Source organism: Oryx dammah, unplaced genomic scaffold, assembly GCF_014754425.2.
Source record: "Oryx dammah isolate SB20612 unplaced genomic scaffold, SCBI_Odam_1.1 HiC_scaffold_2, whole genome shotgun sequence".
NCBI classification, from domain to species: domain Eukaryota; kingdom Metazoa; phylum Chordata; class Mammalia; order Artiodactyla; family Bovidae; genus Oryx; species Oryx dammah.
In genome coordinates this window covers 60525541-60532759 of record NW_024070186.1, presented here as the reverse complement: position 1 = coordinate 60532759, position 7219 = coordinate 60525541, and positions in this window count along the sequence as shown.

The window sequence follows — 7219 nt, the reverse complement described above, 5'->3', positions numbered from 1 at the left end:
TTATCAATCCATTGTCCAATTTGTGAGTTATTTGAATCCAGTCGAAACAATTTTTGATCCCACCCATGGGTACTACACAGCATCACAATGACTTATGTCCTAGTGTTTAGAAGGGAAAAAGACTTGGCAACCACAATCGCTATCAGATCCCTGACAAAGATTCTAATTGGGAGAATGGAGGTTTATCTACCTAATATTGATAGTGTGTCTGCCTTTTTTGTTCTCGTTGATGTGTGTGAGTTTCACTTAAAATTGTTGCCACTCTAGTGCATTTTAATTTTGTACAATCATTGAGGTAAATCTTAGAGGGAAAAAAAAATACAAATACATGGAACTTTCCAAAAAGAAAAGGACATTTAGGGCACAAAGAAACAGTTTCTACAAAGAGGAAAAGGTAAAAATAACGCTGATACGAATCCTAAGTGAAAATAAAAAGACCCTTCTACCTGGAAATTTGAAAACCTATTACACAATTCTATAGTGAAAGGAGTATTACCAACAAAGAATTCCTGAAAAATAATGAAAACTATATCAGAATCTATGTAAAGCTGTATACAGGAAAATTTGTAGCCTTAACATCTATATCAAAAATGAAAGGAATGTAAATAAATTCCTAAACCAAATAACCAGAAAAAAACCAAAAGAGAGCATAAGGGAAGAAATGATAAAAACAGAATTAGGTGACTAGAGAACTTCCCTGGTGGTTCAGTTGGTAAAGAATCCGCTTGCAATGCAGGAGACGCGGGTTTGACCCCTGGGTTGGGAAGATCACCTGGAGAAAGAAATGACAACCCTCTCCAGTTTTCTTGCCTGGGAAATCCTATGGATAGAGAAGCCTGGCTGGCTACAGTCCATGGGGTTGCAAGAGTTGGACACGACTTAGTGACTATACCACCAGGTGAATAGAAAAATTGAAATTTAAAAAAATTCTGGTTTCTTGAAAAACTAACAAATCACTGGCTAATTTATTTAAGATAAATAAAGGAAGAAAACAAAAGTAAAAAATGAGAACAAGAAAGAATGGCTAACAATGCAGAGGGAAAATGAAAATAAATTCTATGTGGATAAATTTGAAAACCTAGATGATACGATTTGTTAGGAAAATACAGTTATTAGAATCAACCTCCATAGAAAGAGAAAGCTTAAACAGAACAACTTCAAAACAGAGAAAGTTATCAATAAATTGTTCACACACACACACACAAACCCAACAACCAAAAACAAAACCAGGCAAGTGGTTTCACAGGAGAATTTTACCAAACTTTTAGAGTCCAGATGGTCTCAAAGTTACATAGATTGTTTTAGAGCATAGAAAATTAGAACTTCCAAATTCTTTTTACAAAACAAGTAAACATTGATACCTGAACTTGATAACAAAAATAAACACAAGTACTCATGCAAATATCTTAATATACTATACTAGTAGTGAATAGACTCAAACCACACATGAAGAAAATGATACCCACACCCACATGGAGTTTACATCAGAGATGCAAAATAAATCAATATTATGAAATCTATCAATTCACTCCCAAGGAAATAGATTAATATCTTAGGAAATCTCTCTTAATTGTATTCACTATATTGAGTCTAAAGAGAAAGGTTATTATTATTTTTTCCATAGATGCTGAAAAAAAACTTTGGATAAAACAAAACCCATCCTCAAAACATCTCTCTAAAATGGTAGCTGCGTCAGGTTCGTGAAATTATAGAAAAATTCCTTATTTATGTTACTAGTGCTATGTTCCCATTTGCGATAAATTTGATTTTCCCCCACAACTTGTTTACATGAAGCACAGGGAGGTTTCTGTAACAACCCAAGTGGGCCATTTTTAAAAAAGTAATTATAGGTTTTCCTGCAAGATCAGACCAGTGCCACCAAAGTTGGGACCAAAGTTCAGCAGAGATTATCTGGGACCTCTGAAACCAAATTATTTTACCTGAACTTGGTGAGAAAAAAAAAAAAACCTCTTCGAAAGAAAAAAAAGAGGTGGATGATTATTTACCATAAATATATCTCCATTTACAAACATGATAACATGGTATATATAACATTATATGTGTGTATGTGTGTGCATGATCACATGCGAGTGAGTGTGTGTGTGTAAAATTGTAAAAGCTAGCCATTCACCTAATGGAAAAACACTGAAGGGATTCTCAGTAAGGTCAAGAAATAGACAAGAATGCCTACTATCTTGACAACTATTATATTGTTCTGGAAGTATCAGCCAGTACTATTGCACAACAGAAAACAGTTAAGACACATTAGAATTGTAAAAGTAAGAGAAGAAGCTTTCCTATTTTTAGATGATCTGATAGAATACCTGGAAAATCCCAGATAATGATAAAGCTAACTCAATAGAATTATTCATCAAAGTAGAAGGATATAAGATTAACATACAACAGCTTTTATATACAAAAATACTAACCAATTAGAAGATATATAATGGAAGGAAGACCAGTAAAAAGATAAAATACAGTGAAGAAACATACAAAAAAAATTTCAAAACCTATATGAACTATAAAACACTACTGAAAGACACAAATCTGACTTAAACAGGTGGAAAGATATTCCTTGTTCTTGGCTGATGAAAGTGAAAGTGAAGTCGCTCAGTCGTGTGCGACTCTTTGTGACCCCATGGACTGTAGCCTACCAGGCTCCTCCCTCCATGGGATTCTCCAGACAAGAGTACTGGAGTGGGTTGCCATTTTCCTTCTCCAGAGGATCTTCGAACCTGGGTCTCCTGCATTCCAGGAAGAGGCTTTAACCTCTGAGATGCTGCTGCTGCTGCTGCTGCTGCTGCTAAGTCGCTTCAGTCGTGTCCGACTCTGTGCAACCCCATAGACAGCAGCCCACCAGGCTCCCCCATCCCTGGGATTCTCCAGGCAAGAACACTGGAGTGGGTGGCCGTTTCCTTCTCCAATGCATGAAAGTGAACAGTGAAAGTGAAGTCGCTCAGTCCTGTCTGACTCTTAGCGACCCCATGGACTGTAGCCCACCAGGCTCTTACTGGAGTGGGGTGCCATTGCCTTCTCTGATTGGGATGCTAGTTCTACTTCATTTATAAACTTAATGCAGCCCCCTCAAACTACAAGCTTTTTTATGGAGCTAAGCAAGTTGCTAAAAAGTTCATGTGGAAATATAAACAAGAAATAGCTAGAAAAATACTGAAAAGAGCTAGAAAAATACTGAAAAGAGCTATAAGTGGGGACTCTGTTCTGTTAAGTCGCTTCAGTCGTGTCCACAAGCACTACAGAAATTAAAACTTACTATGAGGTCTCTATAGGATCTTCCCTGGTGGTTCAGATGGTAAAGCATCTGCCTACAATGCCTACCATGTGGGAGACCCAGGTTCAATCCCTGGGTTGGGAAGATCTCCTGGAGAAGGAAATGGCAACCCACTCTCGTATTCTTGCCTGGAAAATCCCATGGATGGTGGAACTTGGTAGGCAGTCCATGGGGTTGCAAAGAGTCAGACACAACTGAGGGACTTCACTATGAGGTCTCTATGGGGCTTCCCAGGTGGTGCCAGTGGTAAAGAACACACACAAAGACTCTATAATGAAAAGAGTGAAGTACTGGCGAATAAACAGACCAAAAGAGTGAAATATGAAGCCTCAAAATAGACCCAAATATATATACAGAAATTCTGTATTTGATAAAAGTAGTATTGCAAACCACTGGGCAAATATTTATTTAGCTAAATTGTGCTGGGACAATTGGAAAAAAATAAACTTGGAAAAAATTAAATGAATTCCATACAACATACATAAGAATAAACTTCAATTGAAGCAGTGGTCCAAATGGAAACAATAAACTCTACAAGTCCTAGAAGATAATATGGGTGAATTTCTCTATAACTTGGCTTCCTTTCAACTATAACTGAAAATCCAGATACAATAAAAAGATATAGCTATATAGATATATTATAGATAAAAAAAAATAAATGGAGCAAAATGCTAATAGTAGGTAAAAGTCTAGATAAAAGATATATAGACACAAACATATATTTATATATTCTTTACCAGATTTTCATGTATTTATATATGTATATATTGTTTTGAAATATTTTTACAACTTTAAGTTTGAAATAGTTTATAAAGTTCTTTAAATTTCAAAAAAGTATGTATTGTACCAACTAATATTTACAAATGTAAAAATTACTTGTATAATCTATATTATATAGATATATAAATACACATTCATAAACATGCATGTTCCAAAGGATTAAATAGCTATTTTAAGCAGGTGTGACTTTAGATATTTTTATGCATTATCTTTTTTACTTCTTTATATTTCCTTTCATGAGCCATTTATTTCAGCATAAGAGGATAAAATTTTGTTTTTAAAAGTTTCTCAAAGCATTGCTTACAGTAGTGAAAAAATAGAAATAATCTAAATGGACACAAATAGGTGAATGAGTATGATAAAAATAATAAGTAATAAAATTAAGCAATGAAAACAGATACTTGTTCTTATTTTAATGGTTGATCAATTATTCAGAATTCTTTTGGCATTGTATAGCAATAAAATCTTACTTCTGAAACTGCAATTGTTAAAAATAATTTTAAAATAACTTTGGTTTTTCTAAACATACATTGAGGGCTTCCCTGCTGCTCAGTGGTAACAAATCCACCGGCCAATGCAGGAGATGCAGGTCTGATCCCTGGTCTGGGAAGATCCCAAATGCTGTGGAGCAATTAAGCACCTGGGCCACAACTACTGAGCCTGAATTTTCACAAACCACACACACTTTATGTAACCACCCCCAAGATCAAGAAACAGTACATTACTAGCACAACAGACGTACAAAATGAACTTTTTTTTATATGCACTAGGTGTTTGTTTAGATTTACTCACATCTTAGACCTTTTCTTTGCTCACTATTTCTTTTGGAAGATAGCCCTTCTTTCTAGGATTATTTTTCTTTATCCCAAAGTATATTTCTCAGAGTTTCTTTACTAGGGATCTGTTGTTGTTAATAGCAAATTTTCAGTTTTGTTAAAAATATTGTAAATGCATCTTTACTCTTGAAAGGTAGTTTTAAACTTTTTAGTTCTAGGTAGACAGTTATTTTCTCTTGTGTATGTGTCAGTTGCTCAGTCCTGTCCGACTCTTTGCAACCCCATGGCCTGTAGCCCACCAGGCTCCTCTGTCCATGGAATACTGGAGTGGGTTGCCATGCCCTTCTCCATGTTTTTTTTTTCTCTTAGTACTTTGAAGATAATAATTCTCTGCTCCTGGCTTTCATTGTTGCTGATGTGAAATCAGCTGTTAATATATCTCCTGTTAATAAACATTTTGGTTTTTCTTTCTGGATGCTTTGGAAATAACTGTGTTTGTGTTTTGAAGTTTCACTACAATGTGTTTAGGTATGCATTTCTTTTCAATTATCCTGCTTGAGGCTTCCTGAATCTAAGAATTTAGCCATTATTTCTCTAAATTTTGCCTTACTCCCATTTTCTCTATTGTACCCTTCTATGCGTGTGTGTGTGCTTAGTTGCTAACTCATGTCCGACTTTGCAACCGCCTGGACTGTAGCCCGCCAGGCTCCTCTGTCCATGGGATTTTCTCAAACAAGAATATTGGTGTGTGCTGCCATTTCCTTCTCCAGGGGACCTTACTAACCTGGTACTCTTCTAGATCTCCCATTTGACATAACTAGAACATTCTTACTCTGACATCTTTGTCTCTTAACCTACCTTTTTACATTTTCCCTTTGCTTGTCTATGTTGCATTTTAAGTAATTTCCCATTCAATGATTTTCTTTGCAGTTGTCTACTCCTGTTTAACTCATCCACTCTTCCTAATTAAAGATTTTGTTTTTAATTTTTAGAAGTTCTGTTTTGTTCTTGTTTTTAGAAAATTCCTGGCCAATTTCAATTGTCCCTGGTTCTTTTATCATATCTTAAATAGTCTTAGCTTTTAAATATATTGAAGATAGTTATTTGCATTTGCTTCCGCCTGGCACTATCAAGCCAAGCACACTTTTAAACTTTTTAGGCTAGAGTTGTCTCATACCATTTGAGCAGAACTAATTCTAGCCCTAAATTGGTATGAGCATGAGGACTGCTCATTTCTGCCTCCAAAAAACGGGAGGGTGTCCCTGTGAATCTAACCTGCCATATTGTTCAATATTTTATTTTACTGCTCTATTCAGGCACTATTATAATATAGACCCAATGATTGAAGGTTATATTAGAAATATATCTATCACATATTATAGTATCTATATTTGAATAGCAGAAAAGACAACTTCCCTTCATTGTTCTAAATTATCTTGGCTCTTTTTAGACACCTATTATTTCATATGTTTTAGAATCTATTGTCAAAATAAAAAATATTTGTAGGGTGTTGATAGGCAATGTATGTACATATACCACGTATATAATGGAGACAGAGAATCTGTGTTTAAAATTTGGTTATTTATAATATTTAATCTTACTATCTTACATTTCTGGTTAATATTTTTAAGTTTTTTCATAATTAAAATATTTTTTCTGTTATAGTTTCTATTTAATTATCTTGGGATTACTAGTTATTTTCAAAAATATATTGTTTTTGATATCCACTTTGTACAAATGACTTAGTAGTTTTAAGGATTTTTTTTGGTCATTGCATGCAAGACTGCCAAAACAAGCAATAAAGTAATAAGTGCCTCAATTAATGGCTTATTTTCAAAATATCAATAGTACAAGGATCATTTCTGCTTTTCAGCCTGGGCAGCCCTGGAGGAGAAAATGCCGGTTGGTCTCAGGCTTCCCTAGTGGCTCAGACGGTAAAGCGTCTGTCTGCAATGTGGGAGACTTGGGTTCAATTCCTGAGTCAGGAAGATCCCCTGAAGAAGGAAATGGCAATCCACTCCAGCACTCTTGCCTGGAAAATCCCATGGATGGAGGAGTCTGATAGGCTACAGTTCATGCGGTCACAAAGAATCGGACACGACTGAGCCACTTCACTTCACTTCCTTAATGTTTATAAAATAAATAAAATTACAGTGGCTCCTGAAGCAAACAAGCAAAAAAAGTTGAAATGAACTTCTTCTAGGAATTCAACATTTCTATTTAGAATCTACACGTTTTATGCTTCATTAAACATAGCTCTATTACTAATCATTTTCACCAAGAACATACACAGCTATCCCTTTCTAGGGTCGCTCTCTAAATTAACAAAAATCCACCGCAGCCTCTACACTTGCCCACCCCACCCCCTTGCATG